Here is a 23800-nt window from a genome sequence, read left to right on the forward strand (position 1 = left end):
GTTCGGCAATGATGGAAGGTGGTGAAATGAACAATTAAGATGATGAGGATATAATGATTTTTTTTCTGTTTCAGCATGTGGAAATGCTAACCTTAATCACTGAAAATCAAAGTTTTGAGGGAAAAGAATCCATTGTACGATTTAAAAAATAAAAAATAAAAAACACTAGGGGTTTATCCAACTTAAATACCTTATTTAGAAATATACAGACAATGCATTGCTTAAAGATATTATTTCTTCCAGAAGCTGACCAAGGGAATTTGAAAGATTTCCCATTTCCATTTATTGGTAAGTGGGAATCCCATGTGGCTACAGAAAATAACTTGTGAATCACTCATAATGGAGCAGAAAAGAGTCACACTTTCCCATGATAAAAAAACTGGAAATGTTCTATAACTGCATGATGGGTCCATCTAGTTCCAAATGAGTGGCATAACAAAAAGAAAGCAACTGAAATTTCTTGTGGACAATACAGTAAAACACACATTTGAAAGCACTTCTTGACACACTGATGGGCACATTTGTTCATTCAGTACTAGAAGCAGATTGAGTTGAGCTGGGTGGTCAGGAGCTGCCCTCATGCGCACAGACTGCTGCTGAGCTTTCAAAGTCCTCTCACTGATGCCATGTATTTTATTAAAATATTTTTAACATATAACAATATCTTTTCTAGTTTTGCAGAGATGGCATGTTTGTTTTCCCCTTATTTGCACTGAATGAAACTTTTTTTTATTATTAACCTTACACCTACACCTATATATCTTAGGTTTGTGCAAATGTGAAAACTGAAAAAACATAGGTGTAACAAATAGTAAAAAGTTTAGGTTTATCCACTAAAACATTCTTTTTTTTTTTGTGTGGAGTCTTGAAAGTCGCTTACAAGGGGCATTACATTCAGGAATCAGCTATTGTATTTGAAAACTCACATTGTGATTTTCCAGTACTGTGATCTGTAATTTTAATATAATCTTTTCTCTATGCCAAGCCACCTCACCTTGAAAATTTAAATCAGATGGCTATAGCCTGGATGGCAACATTTAGCAATTGGTTGGTTTTGCCTGGTTGTTAGGTTGTGTGGCACAGTCCTATGGTGCATAGGCAATTCACATTTCCTTGTCATCATTTATTATGTATGTGCCAGCTAAGGAAAACCCAGTCATCAAACAAGTTCTGCTTCTCAAAGTCAGTTGTGAACACATGGGGTGTATTGTGATTTTATGTTTAGGTGTGCCCTGGGTTGAGTCCATTGAGAAATAGTGTAGTGCTGCTGCAATAATTGAGCCATCTGTGACATCCTGTAGGAAGGCATTGCGCAGACAGTAGTTATCTCCCAGAGCACTTCTGTCGACACTTCTCCTGTTGATCATATTTCTAATTCGGTACCGCATGCTAATTTCAGCACTGGAATCAGCGCTGTAGAACTCGCTGCACATGTGATCTTTAAAGTTCACGCTGCAGCGAAAGTTCCAGACGGCAGAAAGTTTTACTTCCATTCTTTCATGCTTAGTGTCTGCATTCTTCGTAGCTCTGGTGGCTGCATTAGTATTTTTCTTGGTGAGTTGGACTCCTGGAACTATGACCCTGGAAGGAGGTTTCAAAACAGTCCCCTCGTGCTCAGAAACAGAAGTGTAAGGAATGTACCTGTCACTGATATACTTAAAAGTCATGTTCACAGGTACTTTCTCATCCACAGAGGATATCCTTGCAGTGAATGTTATTTACTATTGTCTTTAAATGGAGATTATTGAGGTAGTTTGCAAAGGAGCTCTTTTAAGAATGCTGGGAATGGCTGTCTTTCATTTTGGGCAGGCAGAATCAGTTCATAGCAACACTTGAACAGTTGAATGACAGCTCATGGACTGTGTGGAATTAACGCACTACTGACCTTGTTACCAAATAGTGTCACCCAATGCATTAATTAATCACATGAATTATGATTTTATGTGTAATTGTCATTTTGTACAGTGTGATGGTGCAGTCCATATAATAAATTGATATTTTAAACAGAATTTTTGTCATTTTGATATGTGATTAAATAATGGGGAAATGTGAATACTATAATTAATTCACATCCGTCCTTTTTTCAATTTGTAGCTGTAGGTATTGGCACTTTCTTTGTCACATAAATTTGGTTTTCATAATAAGCTTCCAAAAAGTGGCTTTAAGCCTGTGCCAAACATAACGGTCAATGTGGTTGAAGCATTCGTCAGCCATATCCTGAATTAATGTTCCAAAGCCACATTTCCGCAATCCATTACATCTGTCCTCATTTGACTCAATACTAAAAGAAAATTAATAATTCATAATCTTGGAGCTGGAAGCGTTTAATGATGACATGACTTAAGCACATTGTGGGTCTTTGACGAAGGGAGACAGTCTTGTCTGTAGCGATGCAGACGTCTGCCAATCTGGAGTGAGTGCTCTGGTGCAGCATAGTTGCCGCCCAGGTGGGTGCTGCCGGTAGGCGGGGAATTAAACGAGTTATCTCCTCCCATTTCAGGCACCTTAAGCAGTGAAGCAGTGCATACTAAATAGAGTGATATTCTGGTTATTATGATGTATTTTCAAAATGTTGTGATGATAAAAAATGCACCACCTTCTTATTATTATTTTGGTACTTTTTTTGGAACTGAAAACCCATGAATGGCAATACATTATGTCAACACTTCTGTTGATATTCACTCGCAGTTTCCTCTGTCGCGGTTTGGTGCTGCTGTTGCATGGTGGGAGCAATTTGGGTTTTTCTATCGGATAGCTCTGCTGTCCCACTTAATCATTTGTTTCATCTGGTGAAGGGTGCTCAGTCTGTTAGCACAAGTGGCAATTTTGGCAAGCCGATTGAAGTGCGTTGTCTTGGTGCCGCCGCTGGTTCATTACAAACAAGTTCCACTGGAGCACCCGTCTCACTTTCACAGGCCCTAAGAGTCACAGCAGCCACTGCCATTTTACCCTCCTTTGTTTTCTTTCGTGATTGACTGTGGGGCTTATTCATGCACTTGAACAGTTGTTCCCAACCTCAGGCCAGGGGACCCCTTGTGCATGCTGGCTTCCATTCCAACCACAGTCATAATCCCAGAATTTTATCAAGACGTTAATTTCTCTTAATTAGATGCTTTTCATGTTTGGAGGGGTAATTTACCCTTTTAAACCACATTGCGTCAGAAACAGTGTAGTTATGCCATCCTATGAAGCATAAAAATCACACAAACACGTTGTGCTAATTGTGCTATTTTGCCAACAATTACATAAAATGCGCTAACATTTTTTCTAATCAATCAAATTAAAGACGGAGGTGAATCAACAGGCTCTAGAACAAGAATGGTGCTTTAGCGGGAGGCGCCACCTGGCAGCCCTTGGATTATCTATATTTTTAATAAAATCACACAATATATGATGGTATCAGGTAAGTTGAGGCAATATGAATAAATATCAATGAATAATGTGTAATTGTACCTATGTGCAAAATATGCGCAAATCTAATATTCTAGCTAACCATATTTTAGTAGCGTAACCTATCAAAGATTTCAGACATATTAAAACACTGCCAGCTATCACAGCTGAACAGGGCATAAGAAGAACCAAATTAATTGATTAATTACACGGAGGTGATACAGTTAATTTCATTCACCTCTAAAAGATTTCAAAAAGAAGGAGTCGCCCAGAAACAACACACCACAACTTCTCCCCGTGCTGACATCACAGGAGAAAGAGCTTGTGTTCCATTACCAAACTTCTACTTGTAAAGGGCTGCGTGCATGAACTGCAAGAAGGGAAAGAGAGAAATTAGCAAGGATGCCCCAATCAGGTAACAAGAGGTGATTACACATTAATTACCATCAATATCAATACATGCAATAACACACACGTAAGCAATCAGTGCACTCTAATGGAGAAACCCTATGTACTGCATGTCTATGCACTCACAGTCAGTGTATTGGGAACAAATCATTTTACTAGCCACAGCACCCGCAAGTATTGCAGTAGTACAACTAAATGTTTACTACTGTTGGGACAGCTGGCGATGCAAGGCAAGCTAGTGAAGTGATCAGAAGTGATGGTGAACCGGGCATGATAGCCAATCAGATTAAAGATCTGACATGTATATTAGCCACCATTTCAAATTTTATTTCCCCTTTCCATAGTTCCTTCAAGGAGGACTTGTTAATTATTGCTCTTGCGGGATTTCCAATATATTCTAACGATATACATTTAAGGAACACAGTGAGTCAAACATAGAAAACACGCCCACGATTGTGGGAGGTAAGAGCGATGCCAGGCGATCTTGTCGGAGGATGTGTGGCTTCATCCTCAGACCCCTGTATTCTTTACTTAATATGCATCTCAAAGCGAGTGATCTCACTCCTTATGGGCTGTTTTTGCTGTCATCAAAACAAGGTCATAAACCCGTCCATCACAGACCAGTTGCCCTTTGATCATAGGGTTGTAGCTATGGCAACTGAGCAGATTAGGATCATTAAAGCACTGTTCTATGAGCTTCTAGACCCCATCCCCAGCTTAGACAACGCACAGTCATTTCAGTTGAACAATTTAATAATGCTTTCATTTCGAGAGCACAAGACAGATATTTTTGCTGAATGATCAACTACAGACAGGTTATTCTTGTGCAATGTGCATGAGCTAATCATACCACACCGACTTTTGAAAACTGGAGCATCACAGTAAGTTTGGTGTCAACTCCACTAATGTGAATTATAAGAATCTGTGAGTAATCAGGGGCAAGTCAATATTCTAACAAGATCCTGGTCACTGCTTGTTTGATTATTGGCTATTAACATAAACTAAGATTTATAGTTCCAAAGCAAGAACCTGTTTAAAAAATAAGGTAAGAGTTATTTTAGCTACCTTTCCAATAAAGGATCTGAATTAAAATTGGTGTAACATTTGAGAGTTCCGAATACCTCCGCAGTACCCCTTTACACACAAATGCACACTCACACACGCACACACACAAGCACGTCTTTGGTTTATTTTTTCATTTGTTTAAGTTTATTATTTTCAGCCAGAGCCCTGCAAATGAGAAGTTTTGTTTTATTCCTCAAACAGTCTGACTCCTCATGTGCTCTCCCTGCTTACTAGAAAAAAAAAGACTCATAATGGCATCATCCACATCCCCTTGTGCCTGTCTATTCTGTTCCTCCCAGGGGTGTCACAAACTGATAATTATAACAATGTGAATCATTTTCACTTCCAAAGACATCGCATGTGCTGCAGCCTTTGATGCCCTTTGCTGCTGGTAACGAAGCCCTTCATGTGTTGACGATGGTCTAAAAAAGACACTGCCTTAGACTCAGTCCAATGCACTGAGCCACTTTAAAAGCATATTTGTTTTTCAGTCAATGAAACAAACATGAAAGCTATTTAAGACTGAAAAATTCAATAAATAGGAAAAAGTGTGGCCTGAAAAGAGGAGGAGGGAGGTGGGAGCATAGCTTTTTTTAAAGCAACTCATACTAAAGGTTATCTAAGGTAGTTTTTCCAACAATGTACAAATGTAATGCAAGAGAATAAGTTTCATGAATTTATTTACTGGATGTGATCTACAAGATGTTCCAGTAAATTCTACAAATGACACTGCCTGCTGTCATTAAAATAGGTATGGGCCTCATTTCCTGCCACATAAATGCTGTACACAAAATACGTGAGTCTGGGAAACCAGCTGATTGATGAACTCAGTGTCGCTATCCACTCTCTTTTTGGGGAAAGTGCAAAGTCACTGAAATAAAGCCCGCTTTGCAGAAGCCAAAGCCCTTGGCTTGCTGGTACTTTCATCTTGTAATGCACAGAAGTTCCTGATTCTCAAAGCTGCTTCTTCCACTGGCATGTCCATTGCCCTGAAAGGACATGACCTCAAGCAATCCTCATTTGCCACTGTCGCGTGCTACTGCATCAGGCATTTCGGGAAGAAAAAGGAGTTCTGCTTACAGCAATAGGACTCAGCTATGTAGATGCCTTTCTAGAAAGCTCCATAGTTATAACTGAGTAGCAAAATGCAATTGCAAAATGATTAAGTACAGCAGTGTTTCAGACCACTTACAATACTGCATTGGGTTTACTTACTGTATGATGAGTCTAACAAGTTGTACACTGTTTCGAGTGCAACTACAACTATACAACTATGCAACTATCCAAGACCAATATAACTGGTATAGCAGAAGCAAAACCTCTCAACTTACAAGTCTGCAATCACCTTGAAATCTCTCTTAGCATGTGATCCATGAGACACAATGATCGTTACTTCTATCCTCTTGACAGGTTCCAGCCAGAGAGGGAAATCATTAGAAAATGTAACATCACGAAGCTACTGAAAAGTGTGCTTGAGCATGGCTATTTGATGAAAGGTGATGGGCTCGTGTTCGACAAGGGCATTCTCAATGAGAAAGATGTTGAAGAAATTGGCCTGAGATTAAACATTCCCCCATTTGACAAGTCAAACAGACAAATGCCAGCTGCAGAAGTCCAAAGTACAAAGAGAGTACCAAAACAAAGGCTTTAGCCTGAATTCCTCTTCAATTTTTGAAAGTCTGCACTAAGTTTACATCTTGTAGGTAATTTTCCAATGCATATTGCAGGCCCTTATGACAGTTCCTAGATGAAACAAGTGAACATTTTGTCCAGAAGTTGTCAAGAACCTCTTGCGGTAGCTCAAAAATAGATAACATGCCCATGTTTCAATTGCAGCTTGGGACTGGTGGCAGGATTGTTGTCAGAGTGAGTAACAATAACTAAATGGGGTGGGACTTTGCGAACAGTCGATTGACTTGAGCACCTGGAGCCAATCTAAAGAATTATGGATGATTCTTCAACTAATAACATAATGGAAAGGCCCATTTATCCATTAGTGCATTACAATTGTGTAATACAAGTTTAGAGAAACAACAATCATGTGGAATCCTCCCCAAATAACCTAAAGGTCAAGTGAACCAATTAGCAAATTATTAGCAATCTCTCTTCAACAAATAAATTTATAAAACGGTTTTTGCTTAGACCAGTAGGACTTAATGAATTCAAGGCCAAAAGTAGGTGGACACCTGACATCCAACATCTCATCCAAAATTCTGGGCATTAATATGTTGGTCCACCCTTTGCTGCTATGACAATCTCTCTCTTCTGGCAAGGCTTTATACTAGAGGTTGGAGTATTGCTTTAGGGATTTGCTTCCATTCAGCCAGAAGAGCAATAGCGAGGGCAGGCACTGATTGGGCAATTAAGCCCGGCTTGCAGTTGGCTTTCCAATTGATCCCAAATGTGTTGCATGGGGTTAAGGTCAGGGCTCTGTGCAGGTCAATCAAGATCTTCCACACCGATCTGGACAAAACCATTTCTATATGGACCTCGCTGTGTGCCCGGGGGCCTTGTCATGCTGAAACAGGAATGGGCCTCTGCAAAACTGTTGCCATAAAGTTGTAAGCACAGAATCGCCTAGAACATCACTGCCTTCCCTGGAACTAGGGGACCTAGCCTAAAACATGAAAAATAGCCCCAGACCAGATGCTTTTTGCCATGTAGTGCATATCCAGAACAGTTCCTTTTGGTCTATGAACTTTTCTAAATGATCATAAATCATAACATGGCGACAATGAGTTTAATTGGAGGAAATGTTTTGCTATAAGTTATGATAAATCTTCCCATCTTAAAGCACTCTCATGTTCTGAGATTCTTCTTTTCATCCATCTGATCAAGCAACAGGAGCATTTTATTAAGTAAATTTTTAAAAGAATTACACGTAACAAAACTTCACTTTGACAAGTGCCCCTGAATGTAGATGAGTAAAAGCAGCTTGATTTTAATGTTTGAATTTTTTCCTTCACCTTAGATCTACCTTAACTGAGATGACGTGCGTGGTAAAAGTGGTATTTTTCTCTCAGATAGAAAGAAGAAAGTTCAGATAAGAGGTTTGCATTATTTTCTGAACTCGCTTGCCCTCACATACTTGCAGTGAAGCTTCTATGCCACGTGAAGACTGACGTGTTTCTCACCTCTGAGAGACGATAAAGAGAGATCAGCATTCTGACACCTCAGCAGTGCTCAGCGAGCAAAAAAAAAAATCACAGAACTCGAGGTGCTAAGTGTGCGCCCCACAACACCGCGGGCCCCATCTCATTTGGGGATTGCCGCCTTCCCATCTGGTACGGGCCCGTTCCGTTCCTCCGAGACGATTTTACTTCTCAGCCTCCGGAGCCAGCGAAGACCAGAGATGCTCATTAACTCAAGAAGTGGAGGCAGGGATTCCAAGGCACTTGGAGAGAGTCAAATGCAAAGATTTGTTTTTTTAAAAAAGCTCTGTTTGTACCTTTATTTCTTAACTTGGCCAGAATTAAACCTGAAATGATGACGATGTGCATTTTCCAAAAAGAAAATGCTAAACACATGTAACACTTGGACTTCATAAATTTGAGATGACACATATCCTGTTCATTCAAAACCATGACAGAACATTTACACGTTTAACTGAATTTAACTTGTTAGTGTATTAACAATACGTAAGGTACATTATTACAATTGCAATGACAATGGCAATCTAAACTTGCACTGCTCCAATGAAACATTCAAGCATATTAACTGGTCATATGTGACCTATAAGATGTTCAAGACAAGGATATCACATTGGCAAATAGATGCAGAATGAAAAATGCAGGTATATAAAACCATATATAAATATGTATTATAAATCAATAACAAAGCAACTATATTCACAACCCTGGTACTGAAGTGTTTGCCCCCTATTGCCCCATGTAATATAAAGATAAATGTTCACATATAACTTTAATTATATACTGTATTACTAAAGCTTGCATGTAGCATCTATATTGGCACTTTTTATTACAACTTTATTATCACTACATAACACCTTTATATGTCATTCACTCGCAAATGCAGCAATTTTTGTCAATGGGTTGATCTTTGGTCAATGGGTTGATCTTAATTAAGTTTATATGAAGTGTTATATCCTTCTTAAAAAGGCATTTCATGTTCTTATTCATAAGTTATTCATAACTATATGCATATTCAAATTTTATGAAGGCTTTAGAAATATATTTGTTGTCAAATGTAATTAGGAATATTGTAACTATGATTGCAACTGCAACCTTCTATCCAATGTGTGACTCACATTCTCATACACTGCACTGTGACCAATCAATATTTAAAATGAAGACCCAATGTGCTGTAGATCAGCGCTGTATATTTGCACTGCAGAATGTTGTGATCTATAAATAATGAGACATCAATTTTTTTGGAAGCAATCACTAGATAATATCTCATTACCATGGAACAATTTGTTCTTTAAGCAGTCCATTGTCATACCTGGAGACATGTGGTTTTAAGTCCCGCAGACGGCAGGGAAAATCCATTTATTTCATAACGCGCTGTCCAGCTGAGCCAAATCAATGGCATCAGAAACAATTCTAGGTAATAGATGGGGAAATCAGAGGGTAGACTGTGGCCTGGTATTGGCCATTTGGAGTCAATGAGATCACACAGAGCTGATCAGTGGGAACTGTAAAGATAAAAATGAAAAATCGCAGTATTCTACTGATGTGACTGTGCTATTATCGCTGAACAGGATTATCGCTAATCGTGCATCTTACTGTGGGTTTCTGTGTTACATCTGTATTTATTTTAATTGTACTTAACACAGTGAAGTCATTTACATTCACAAACACACACCATCATCATCATCATCACCAGCAGCAGCAGCAGCAGCACCGTTATTACTGAACGCACATTACTGCTTCAATTAGTTGTTCAATTCTATTGTGATATCCACACAATATTTGGGGAAGGAAAACGTAATAATGATAAAAAATACACACACGTACACTTTTGCCGATAAACAAAGATCCGATAAACAATTGATAAAGTGTACGCTAAGCTTCCGCTCCTGCGCTATTCACAGACAAGGCACAGACGAGGCAGACGGTACTGGCAATGTGCCCATGGAGGGCTTTTATTGTGATACGGGTAACCAAAAAAACAAAGTAACACAGTAAAACACAAGGAGGGATCCGGTTAACTTAAAGGTTGGGGGAAAAAAACCAAAAGTGCTAGGGCAGTGCAGGCGGGTCAGGACGGCGTGTCCTGGTGTGACCAGGATTCAGCCTGCAAGGCGGGGCACGACCGAGTCTGGAAAAATGAGAATGAAAGACACAGTTGTTCACTCTCTGAGCGCAAGACCAGCACAGTCTTGGAGTGAGGCCGTGAATCCTATATAGGGCCGGCAGCTACTCAGGCTAAGGGGAACATGGTGCGCGCCGAGCTCTGGTATGCTGCCGGCAGCCTGATTGAATTATTGAATCGTAGGCCCTGCGGCGCTGTTCGTGTTTGAATGCGGAGTGGAGCTGCTGAACCTCAGCCCTGTCCCTCCGCCGCAGCCCATGGTGCTGCAGGCTGCGTCTGTGTGACCACAGTGAAGCGGAACAACGTGGCGGCTGACGGTCGGAAGGGGTGGGGCTCCTGAGGTCCGCACCACGATGTACAACAACGTGTTGGAACTTGGCTCCATTTATTAATTTCTGAAACAGTCTGTAAAATGAATGCAATATAGTATATTTTTTCACTTAATATGAACAGAATACACGGTCAGTCAGACTGTGATGGTCATTGAAAACTACACCCTCGACCAGACAAAAGATGACATTTTGTAAGCATTGATGTTGTTTGGGGTCATTTTGACCCCAAGCTCAATAGTTATATAAAACCTGAGACGATATTAAATTTTTACACAGCTCTTCATTTTGATCTTGTTTTTGTTGTTTTGGCTGATACGAGGGCACTTTCACATTCATTTTTATGATCTTCAAAAAATATTTTCCTTGCTTTAGACCCGTAACATAATACATTTCCCACAGCTTCCCTGGGAACTGTACCTGTATCAGTGTGAGAGCTCTGATAGTTCATACAACATGGGGGAACGGAAAACATACAGTAGTTGTTGTGAGAGCTCTGATAGTTCATGCAACATGGGGGCAGGGCAAACATAGTTCCCATGAGATCTCTGAAAATTCATACAGCATGGGGGCGGGGCAAACATAGCTCTCACGAGAACTCTGATAATTCACACAGCATGTGTGGGTGGGGCAAACATAGTTCCCACAAGATCTCTGATCATTCACTCAGCATGGACAAATGGCAAACATAGCACCCGCGAGAACTCTGATGATTCACGCAACATGGGGGCAGGGGCAAACTTATAATAAGGGCTCCTCACACAGCCCTCTAAACCATTTCTCTTAGCATTTGTGCCTCAACTAAGATTTTGAAAATGACCACCAGACAGGGGCCTAGATTTTCTGCCACTGAGGTTCTGTCACAGCTTTTGGAGATTGAAAGTGATTTAGAGGAGGATGTGTCTGAGACTGAGGATAATGTTGTGGTGGAATGAACACAGATTATGAGGCATCCTCCTCTGATGAGAATGAGGCCCTTGGGATACCACAGGTTGACCCCCTGAGTCCCTTGACCACATTAGCGTTACGGACTTTTGACTCGTCTGAATGAAAAATTTACGAGTGATGCCAAGTTGAACTGTTATGTTCATATTCTCTCAAAACGAAATTCTGGTGATTCATTTTACTTTTTATTGATGTTTCGTCATTATTGAATAACTGTTATGTGTTGCTTAGTGATGTGAAAAATTCACTATTGGCTGCAAATTCATCCTCTTCAAAATGTGTATCTGTATCAGTCGCAAAAATCTCATATCAGCCAGGCTCTAGTATTTACATGCAGTATACATATATTTGTGTATCAACGATATATCAATATATATTCAAATGGAATTGCCCTCACAAGATATAGCAGGCAAAGGAACAGACCTCCACAAGGCTCTCTTGGCCTCCTGCAAACACGGGCAGTTCACTTACTCTGATGTGCCTTCCAAAATGCTGATGGTGGGCACAGCAACGCCGTACTGTACATTTCAATCCCCGGCCCTGGCCTCTCACAAGTCCCTACCGCCACAGTGACACTCGCTGACGAGTCACATTTACAAGGGGACAGGACAATTTTCTTCTCCCTATTCCCCCCCGCATCATATCCTGGTGGGCTATCACAGGGTTCCATATGTAAGCCAATTATGCCCAGTGAAGTAAAGAGTAATTGATGTCAACACCAATTGCTCCGGAAAAAGGGTTCCATTGTGTTTCAGAAACGGCGCAAGCATGTGGGTTCACCAGATGAAAAGTAGATCCTTTGACAGTCAGACACAATGGCTTGGGCCATTTTTTTCCAATTCGCTCCGATTATATGTTTCAAATGGTCGTGTGTTCACAGTCGCCGTGATCTACATGTGACTGGATTGACCTCTCTTGAAGGGTATCCAACATTTGAGACACAGAAGAAAACAGGGAGATAAAATTATTTTGTAAATCTGAATATTTTGAATAATTCCAAAAAGTACATGGCTAACTTTGGTCACACTGCACACAGCCAAGTACAGATAGTCACCATGCTAAAAGGCTGGAGGGGGCTTCTTTAGTTCTGCCTCAGCAAACTGTTTAACTGAATTCATTATCATTATTTGACTATGGGTGTTAATTAATGTTCCACCGTTTACTTCTAGCTAATAGTCAAGAAACTATTATCTGCAAGGGATGCAGTTCAACATAACCACAGGTGCAAAAGGCGAGACATCCTAAAAATTGCACCTTGTGTACCAACAGACTTTATATATTCTCAACACATGATCGTAATATATCTTATCATAATTTGTTATTGAAATGTGCTGTAAGTGTTTTCTGTTTCACTATTGACAACTGGAATGCCATTACGCAGACGGAAATAAGCCACACATTTTGACTACGGACAGAGGCAAGGACGTTTTCCTCGAGCATGGATTTTCCCCAAGGTCCGTGATGAAGAGTGATATTGGAATTCACAGCTCCTCTGCGACGATCAGGGTACGGTCTTCCGTTTAAAAATGGTGGCATTCACAACGGTGACCTGCCTCCACCAAGAGCCAGATCAAAGAACAAATAGATATTAAGCTGTCAGTCAACAAAATTACAAAGATTGCCTTGCGACCAGGCCGGGGGGTGAACATTGGTTTCGGGAGAGGCAGGGTGGGGGGGTTCTAGCGGTAACAGACTGAGGGAGACATCCTTCATAATTCCCCAACATCCTCAAATGTCTCCTCAAATGTCACAAAACGCTCTGAGAGGCTCCGCTCCAGACAAGGAGACCCATAGAGCAAATTTCACATGGGCAAGACGCTGTATGACAGCAGCTTTACCTGGAAGGGAGAGGGTAATCGTCTTAAAGATGAAACAGATGTGCAAAAGGCCCTTCCTGGCTCTGAAATCCGTATGTGAAGACATTTCTTCCAGCGGCCAACTCAGTCACAGAAACCGGAACAAGCACCGGGCAAACGTGTCAAACGTGCTCCTTTGTTTGAAAAAAAGAAAATTTAATTATTATTGTTACCGTCATTAATTTCCATTCATCTCGGTACAGTATATTCTGTACGATAACTATTGGACTCATACTTTGTGTACCTGCGTTAAGAGATGAATTAACACTAGATGTAGTACTGTGTGGGTGTCACAAAACAGTTTTTCTTGATTGATATGTCCTTTTCTCACTTTGAGCGCCTGGCCCTCAAAAGGTCTCTGCAGTGCCCTGACAAGGACTGTGGAAAATACAGCAGCAGGAGTCTGCAAGTACTGGATAGTGCTACCGTTACTGTAACCGTGGTGACCATTGCTACTTAGGACCATGACTACTGGTTTTTTGGATCAGCCTCTGGTCGTATTCAACGGGGCCTAAGTTTACAGAACAGCTGTCACATACTCATACACTAGTCAGGCAGCACTTATTGTGAAGACATCTAAATGACAGATTTGTGTGTCAAGGGCACATCCACATGAGGAGTAATTGAAAAGGCTTATTCAAAAATTGATGGTCACAGTTGCCTTCATGCAGTATGTATTACACTTTAATTTGCATTTAGCTTTATAAACTATCTAGAAGAAAACAGTGTTTTAGGAAGGCATGCCCCATGTTATGTAAAAGTACATTTTAAATGTTTTGATATTTTACAAAAAAACACTGTTGAGTACTCTGCTTATGGTCTGCTAATGACTTCTCCTATTAAAATCTCTGCACACATGCTGATTATAGATTTCGAACAGAGCCAGACAGTGGCAATAATGTAAGGATGCAGGCTTCTACATGGAGGCTTGTGTGGCCAAGGATCTGAAATGTATGTCAAGGCTTGGGTTTGCCAAGACAGCAGTGTTCCATCCCAAATGCAGCATTCGTGCAGTCGCACTATTTTATTAAACAACATGCCACCCTAGTTCCTTAATGTAATCAGTGCAGAAATGTAGACTGCTATCAAATTTTCTGTTTTCAAAAGCAAAAAGTGATTTAAAGCCTTCAGCATGTTACACTAATTTACTGCAGTCATGAAAGACATGTGTTTCTGAAATTATTCTCAACGCTGGCAGGATGCAAATGTCTATCACAATGGCAGAGAATGCCAGACGGGGCCATTTTGTCATTAAAGGCTGGAGACGGTTGCCATGCGGAGCAGCCCCGCACAGACGGCCCCCCCTCACAGCTGAGATTAACGGCCGAGCCGCCGAGAAAGGGCCGAGGAGTGGGGCTCGCCGCATCGCGCGGCTAACCAGACTAAGCCGGGCTCAAGCGCTGATTTTTGAGCGGAACTGCAAAAGTGCTTATCTCGACGCAGGGATGAGCGAAGATTACACGCTGGCTCCGAGAGGGCCGGGCCACGGGCGGTCCTGTACCGCCGCCGACAGAGAGCGAGGTCCTAGCAAATACGCAATTTAGGATTCAAACGAGTAATGAGTGCACGTGTGCTGATATTGAACAAATTCAGATAATCATTCAGAGGAGAAATAATAAAGGAAAGAACAAGCCAAACGGCAGATATTTCCCCAGAGTTGGCAATTTGCTTTTGTGATAGTCAATCGTGGGTTGTCTTCCACCTTTTTGAGAGAAATGTCACACCTGTAGGCCTGGCTCTGATTGGCTGGGCCTCATGGTCGGAGCAAGTAGCGCTGTGAAACCTTGTGTGATATTCCACTTGATGCACTTCCATCACCTGCCCATGTCTCTGCAATAATAGGTTTTATCGCGCAATGCCACAATGTAGCCATGATTGTGAACACCCAGACAGCCGAATACCGACCCTACTACCTAAAAAAATAAACGCGAGTCAGCGCCATGGTCAGAGTGATAATGCATCCAAATATCACTCTCCCAGATTCAAGCAATAAATGTGGCGGTCAGCTGGTTCATTCTGGTTTTTTTGCTCACTGGTCCCAAAGTTCTGAATGACATGAGTCTCACCAGCCCTGCCCTTGGACATGGAGATGGGGAAAAAAATGGGTTGCAGTCCATCTTCAAACGACAGCCACCCGCCACCCTCCCCTCATCCACCGCCAAGCATTACCCAGCAGGCTCTCTGAATCCATTTCCTATGACTCATTCAGAGAGACACGAGCTTGGTAATTAACACTGCGCTGAAAGGTCAAGTCAAATTGAACAACTGCGCAGAGGAGACATTACTGTCCAAACACACGACGCCGGGGAACTGATTTCCGTCCCATAATGCGCTTCACCTACGCATGGCTGGGGCTGCCATTTACCAGAGATGGATTTAACAGTGTTATGGTGGAAGTGCTCAAAAAGGTAGCTTAAAAAATAGGGGAAGCCTGAAGAATGCAGTTATTCATATAACACTTTAATGCACAACTTAACTATTCCTGCTCATTCTATTCACTCTGTCACATACGCAACTAATATACTAATACATGTGAAGCACATAGAATATACATGTGAACCACTATTATTGCACAAAGACAGACCCTTAGAACTAATTGTGGATTTGATCAGAATCATAACAAAGGGTGAATGAATACATCTATGTGTAAAAATGGCCATAATTCATACACGCTTTATCTGATATGGATGTAAATTCTTGTATTTGAAGTCCAGTGTGCTGCATTGCTCTGCCAAAAGAACTACCAAAACAACTTGGTTTCATCATGCAGAAATTACAGCACTTTTTTCATAGTCTCCCATTTCAGGGCACCATAATGTTTGGGACATAATTAATGTTACGTAAATTTAAGTAGCCATATTTAGTACTTCACATATTGTCACATACCCTTTGCATGCAATGACTGCTTGAAGACTGTGAAGTCTGTTACACACACACACACACACACACACACACATATATATATGAAACCTGTGTGTATTATTATTATTATTATTATTATTATCATCATCATCATCATCATCATTAGGTAGAGTGTATAGTCTTAACATGGCTGATCAGCATTAACACATAGAACATTTTACTGAATCTCTCTTTGGTTGTAATGATCTGTATGTGTGAGGAGTCCCTGCTGTGGGGAGTGATTATGTGATGGCAGCTTTACATGAGATCCCGTGGAGATATCAGATTACTCCTCTGTCACAGGAGTGCGCTAATCACAGGACTCACGCATGGATACATCACACTCTCCTAGGCTGCTCCAGCAGGTCTCCGCTGATGAGCTATTCTTATCACCACAATCCCCTTTATGAATGCCGAATGTAAGCATAACAAAGTGGGACGTCCCACTTATCTACCATCTAGTATATAAGATGGCCTACAATGATTGAACCATGGACCTGTCTTCCTAGCCTTCCTTTGTCCTGTCACTGATCTGAATGACCACTCATTCACTAGGTGAGATTTCTATTGCTTTGCCTTGCCCATGCTTTATTGGTCAAGTGAAGGAAGGAATTCAGCGTTTTCGGATGCAGCCAGTGTTATAGCATGTTAAATAAAAATAAGAATGCATAATAAACACTGGCTGCATCCAAAATGTTGAATTCCTTCCTTCACAGCATGCATGACACATTCATACACGTTATTACTGAGTCATGTATGGTTTGTGAAGCATTCTTGAAGACTTAAGTGTTCTGTACAGTTCTATAAATATATTACCTAGGGATGAACAGGACCTATGGAAGGGAAAACACTTCACATTTTAAATATATGAATTCTTACATGGATCACATCTTAAATATTTCAATAGATATATTCGACCTCAAGAGATTTATTGATAATATCCCCCTTACTTTCACACTTCTTTTTGCAAACCTACGTCGCAACCTCTGCCAATATGGTGCCTGTCAGCTTATGAACATCCACAGTTCCCGCTACGTTCTTTCTCCAGTCTCCCTTTCCCCTTCTCATTCTGCCTCCACCAGGTCCTCCCTGACAACCCCATCCCCTCCCCTACTCCTCCCCAGACCAAGGATAAGAGCCTCTAAATTGCCCACGTGCTCCTTTGTTTCAATAAATTGACACTATGTCAATGCTCGAAGACATTACATCATTAAAGAAAGTCGTCATTTTATAATGGGGTGACCAAGGTTGGACACTTTATGCCAAATGCTTGTGTAATGTGCCCAAACTGTATTACCAGCTCACTATGTCAGATGATATGTGACTGCAGTTCATATCATATCATTATGACATCCTCTGTATAATTCTTATACAGTTCACTGAAGTGCATCCTGAGATGTCTCTGCCAGCGTTTATGAAAAGGACCATCTGAGACTGTGGAATGAAAAATAATAATAATATGTTGTTTACCAAAATAAATCTTAATTTATCATATAATGTATACTGTATATAATCAGCCATGAAATGTATTACACCAAGCAAGCATTTTTCTGGCAAAAATGAAACCCAAAAATGTGTTGGAGACAGTGTGAACACACAAAGCCTTATAAAAGAATTATAAAAATTGAAAAGTGACAAACAAACAGAAAAATGAATTCAAGAATAAATACAATGGAGTTCATATAATCTGAATGCCATTTTGAGAGACATGGAATTAAACATTTACTTGCACTATAAACCATTTTTCCTTTTGAGCACTTGGCCCTGGAGCTGGCCGATTTTCTGAAAATGGCACAAGGTTAGCGTCAGGGCATATTTGCTTTTCCTTATTGCATACACATGCAACATGCACTGCTGACTCGCTGGCCGTAAGATAGCCTTAGCATTTATCGCCCATAAGCAGGACCTTGTCTGTAAGTCCATCATTGGTTTTACCAGCTATAGAAATTCTTTAACCTGCCATTTAACGCTCATCATAGGTGGTAATTATTTCTGGTCATACTGAGGCGGTTCTGAGACCTCTCCTTTTCATGCTAATGGAAAGATTTGAGTTCTGAGTCTCTGAGACTAGGTAATTAATGACAAGGAGCAGGAAGCACCCCCGCCCCCATTTCCAGATATCCAATTCTCCTCTAGAGTTTGGGAGATTAGCTCTACTAAGAGTGGGCTTTAGCAAATCCATAGCCTCTCACCACCCTCAGAAGGACTGACCTTTGAACTCTCCTGTTTAATTTAGAGATTACCAGCTGAGGGCAGGATTAACAATAATACAAAAAATAATGAAACAATAGAGTGTATCCTCCTTGAACAAACTGGGGAATAAATTCAATTGTTTGTCCGACGGTGCAGTAGGAGAGTGGTTTCCTACCTAATTCAAGATAAGAGAATCTTTTGGGTATAGGACTGTGCGTTATGTGTTCATAACACTCTTTGCCGGCACCTCTCAATGCTTAAATAATTACCATCAAGAGCAGTGAGGCGGAATTTAAATGTTATTTAAAGATAGCGTCGTCTTTCTGCCACAGTTACCAAACAGCCTGACAATTTAAATAGCATAAATTAATCATAATATATTATTCCAAAAAGGTTTTTTTTCCCTTTCCTACCTTCCTTCCTGTGAGTGTAGGAGGCCTGCTTTAATTTATCTCCATTAATTAAAGCAGCAAGATAACTTTCCTTTTCCATTAAAATAAAAACTAAGCAGAGAATGGACTTCGGCGAACCCCGTGCTCTTGAGGGTTGATAAACCACACGTTTCAGCTTGACGTGGGAGTTATCACCTCCTCTGCCACACTCTGGATGACAGTGGGGTTGATTTGCGCTAGCTGCATGTGGATGAAACTCATTTCAGTGATAGGGGAAAGTGACACTAACAGCACGACTTTGCTACACTGCGGTGAATGCCACCTCCTCGGCAGCTTTGAATGAGGGGCTGCCTTTGTCTTAACATGAAAGCTGTCCACCGACAGCCTGGCGTACACCTTGGTAAGCTATTTGTAACCAGCCATGACACGGTGATTGCACAGGTCAAACAATGCCGGTGACTCACCAGCGTTCATACTGTACCACGTGGCTCACAGAGCTTCAAAACGTTTTCTGTACTTCCTGACCTACTGGTACCGTATGTGGGTGCTTAGCAGAAAGCAGTTCTTGTGCACAGAATTGTTTGCAGGCTTTAAACAGATTACGTCTCCTCCATAGACATACTGTGAAGCATCTCGACATTTCCTGTTTTTACAAACACATCTGAAAGATTAGATGCGCACACATACATGCACGCACATGCACACGCAAAGTGATATTCACTCACCGCACGCGCATAGCCTTGACTTAATCTCCAGGCATCCGCAGAATTTTAAGTGTCGCCCAAGACACAGACGGGAAAGGGGGCTGGAAAAGTCATAACGGCGGAGTGAGTCAGCTCGCAGCCGCTTAAGCCCTGGCCTTTGTCTGCTGAGTATTTACAGTTTCAGGACAAACAGCATTAAAAAACAACAGCTGGCTATCGATTTTCAGCCATCCGCACCGGGCTTGGATGCGCTAGGACTGCTGCCAGTGTCAGGAGTGATGAGTAGCTGTTTGCTTTTTGTGGGTTTAAAAGAGGTGAATCCGGTGGGATGGGACTGCAATTCAAACACGAGTTACTTCGGCTACAGAGATGTGCACACTATTGTGTACACGTTGCAGAGGGGATTTTTTACTTCCACTATGTACTAAACAATATTCTGTCATAAACACAGTTTAACACTTGTATATTACACCATGTACATTATGACTGTGTATGTTATATGCTGTTATGACTAGTTATGCCTTACTAAAATAATCACATACGAAATATGACTTTTCACATGAGAAAATCACAATTTCACATGTGAATTTAACATTTTCACATGTCAGCTAAAATATTCATGTTAAAAAAAATGTCACGTGATTGGCTTTTTTCACAATAGAATGAAAATTTCTACATGCAAAAAAACAAAACACGTGAACATGAAATCACGTAAAATTCTACATTTTCACGTGACTGATTTCTTCAAATGTGAACTGAAATTTTCACATTTGAAATCAAAACATGTGACTTGAAATTGCATAGTTTACCTTTTCCTGCTCCAAAATATGTGTGTATGCTTTTGAACATGATTTTTTTCATAAGGGATGAAATGTGTTATGTTTTTGACGCCTGCCAAATATTTCTTACAACATTTAGTCTTAATGGCGTAGTGTTATTGTAAAGTCTCAAATGTAATTGAAAGGCTGTGATAATGAAATGCGCTGTTTTTGGATCAGGAGTATGCCAATTTTGGCTAACACGTGCACACTTTACTAAATTGCACGCGCAAATTAACACTATTAATTTAATTAATTTAACTTGTATGCACAATTCAGTAGTCTGGGGGCTTGATTTAGTAATGAATGTGTGCATTTGAATATCCTTTTTCAAAATGTCTCTTTAAGGGTTTGCTGGCTTGTGGGTAAGCAAACCTTAGGGAGCAGGTGGTAACTTGAGGCATACAATTGCCAATTCTAAATTTGGGTGAAAAAAGAAAAAGAAAAATTGTGTATATGTAGCAGCACATCTCCAAGCAGCTTATTATTAATATTTCTAACCCAATATTGCATAGCATATATTCAAATTCGGACAAGTACAAAAAATAAAAACAGACACAATCAGAGTATGTACAATCTGTGGTAGTCTGACTGCGGACTGGGAATATAATAAGAACAAGGTTACTGGCTAGAATTCCAGGTTTGAAAACAATGTTCACCCAAAGGGAAGGCACACAGTATTTCAGCTGCATCGGTATTTAAGCTTCACCATCAAAAGTATAGCTGTAACCTGTGAGTAGGAGTGCCCCCAGGGATGTGGGGCCTTACACTGGGTCCCACCACCACAGGCCACCCTATCCCTGCACAAATACACAGCAATTTGAGGGCCCCAGTCAGTCAGAACCTAACCCCCATGCCTGCATCTGCTGTCTGCTCAGTCAGAAATTCCCTAAATGGGGGGGCACTCACATCTGTATACAGTAATTTTCAGTAATTTTCAATTACCAAAAAGCATTTTTTAAACTTTAAAAACACACATCCTTTTGGTCTGACAGCTGAAAAATTCTCATTTTTGACGTGAATAATTTGGAGGAAACAATGTCTTAATATTTTGATCTAAGAGCTTTCTATATTTATAATACCCTTTCTGAAACCAATACATGCTTTTGTTGAATGCGCAGTTTAAAAAAAAAAATGAATTTGCCATCTGGCAAAATGCCACAGAAATTTCAACAATGTTTACAAGAAATTGTAAACAAGAAATTGTAAACATAAGTCATGTAAGAATATATTGCTTCTATTTCCATATTTAATAAATGACATTTTTTTAAAAAAGACATTTTTGAGTTTCCACCTTATATAAGGAAATTAAAGATTGCACATAGCTCTGCCCACACAGTGATTTGTTGGGCCCTAAGGGTTGTTATGCTCAATGTGTGTTCCCTTTTTCAAACCTTTTTCTATGCATAAACACAAAACAGAAATCCCGACAAAGCTCTCACCATAAACTACCCTTTAGCCTGTAATTTTGCCTCTGTTTATTTTTGATTACAGTGTTTTCTAGAAAATGGGCCCATTGTGCTCTTAGCCGTGATATCGAAATCAACATCAGAATCCAAATAAGGGTGAGAAATAAATGCGCTAATGATACACACCGGCAGGACGGGGGTCATGTGGTATTTTATCTGTGGCTTTATCTGCCTGGTGATTTCAATTTCGATGGGCGAATTTAAGAGCCCGGCCCCACCTCAATTACTGTAGACGTTAGCAGGTGCGGCTATTGACGTCGGACCAGCGCTCCTCCGACCCTTCCATGCAAGCCAATTTTCTCTCCGTTCGCGGCTACGAGTGCATTGATTTCAAATACGTTTCATGGGCTGGTGTCTCATTCTCCATGCGCGATGCATGATCAACAGACTGGCAGAGCTCAGCCTTCTCTTTTCTGTGCTTTTAATGTGCTTTTCAGGGTAGAGTATTCTTCATAAACACCATAATCAATTATAATCATTCATATAATCACATTTACATAGTAGTCGCATAGATTAGTAATAGGTATCAAAGGTGGAGAAGTATTATAAAGTATTGTACAGGGTCTGCACAGCGTTGCTCAAAATGAAACATTATAGGGGCCAAAATATTTATCCTTTCTGACGTGGCAATGGTGTGGCACCACCATGGTTACTTACACCTCAGTTAAATTAAAATGGCTCCATAATTTAACACTGCTGTCCATTATTCAGTTCTATATTTCAGTGGAAATAGTTAATATTAATAATAGCTGAATATTCATAATGCATGCAGAACAAGCTATATTTAGAGTCACATATCCACCACATGCAATATTCATTATACAATGCTTTTCATACAAAAGTGTTCAAAGGCAATTTGACAGGGACATATAGGCTTTCTATATGGTTTATCTCACTGAGTATCTGTAGTGGTATGCCCTGTGGCCTGTGGTATGCAATCAGTGGTCGAGAGATCCTCTGGACAACATGTAATTGACCATGGAGTTCCCTTGAGAGTGATGACTTCAGTCACTATTCAGTAGTGAATCCTCTTGTCATTTGACCACATGCAGTGTGTCTGCCAATGGCCATTGCTGTCGAGTGGTCTTACAAAGTAGTTGCAGCAGCTAGGTTTGCAGAAACTGAAGAGGGTTATGCTGTTGGATAGCTGTATGTGGTTACAAGGATGCTGAACTTCTCTCAGGTCCTCCTAAATATATGAAAGTCGCAGGAATAGCTCATTTAAACAAAATGACAAGCCTCATTTAAACAAATCAATTAAAAAGACCAAAATTTGATTGTTTTAAATGTATCTACTGACTGTAGAAAATGCAAGCTTAAAAGAATAACATAATATACATTTGTAAATAGCCAAGCATTTTGTGTGTGTGTGTGTGTGCGCGTACATGAGCACATGTATGCTTGTGTTTGTATGTGTCTAAGCATATTTATGTGTATGTGTGTCTGCATGTGTGCACATGCACACATGTACGCTGTGCTTGTGTTTGTATGTGTCTGAGCGAGTTTGTGTTTGTGTGTGTGAGTATGAGTGTGCATGCGCACGTGTGCTTGTGTGTGTGTGCGCATTGTGCGGTTCTATTTGTGTGACTCGGGTGGTCGGGTTAAGAGATCAATTTTGAGAATGATTCAGAGTGCTTATGAGGCAACTTAGCACTGCGCTGATGAGAGGGCCCAGAGGAAATTGATGAAATGGCTTTTTTCTTCTCTGATAGTAGAGATAATTGCCATACGTACACAGCTCCACTTTAAAAGCAACCGCTCTGGATAGTTTCTCCAAAGTAACCAAATTTAATATGGAGGCCCATTCAAAAGTCACTCTCCTTTAAGTGATGTCTTTTCCCACTGTACACGTGTTCAGATCGCTGTTGGTTTCCAATCACAGATGTCACTCCTATTTACAGCAAGACCATTCATAAAACTTGCAGACATTAGCTGAAATATATTTTCTTTGTAGCCATAATCAGAGCTCCAATGGTTGCCAGGCACCCATGACCAACAACGTAGAAAGAGTGATTTAGACAAGAGTAAAGTTATCTTCTTTATTTTTCATACTTAT

Source organism: Anguilla anguilla, chromosome 6, assembly GCF_013347855.1.
Source record: "Anguilla anguilla isolate fAngAng1 chromosome 6, fAngAng1.pri, whole genome shotgun sequence".
Taxonomy (NCBI): Eukaryota; Metazoa; Chordata; class Actinopteri; order Anguilliformes; family Anguillidae; genus Anguilla; species Anguilla anguilla.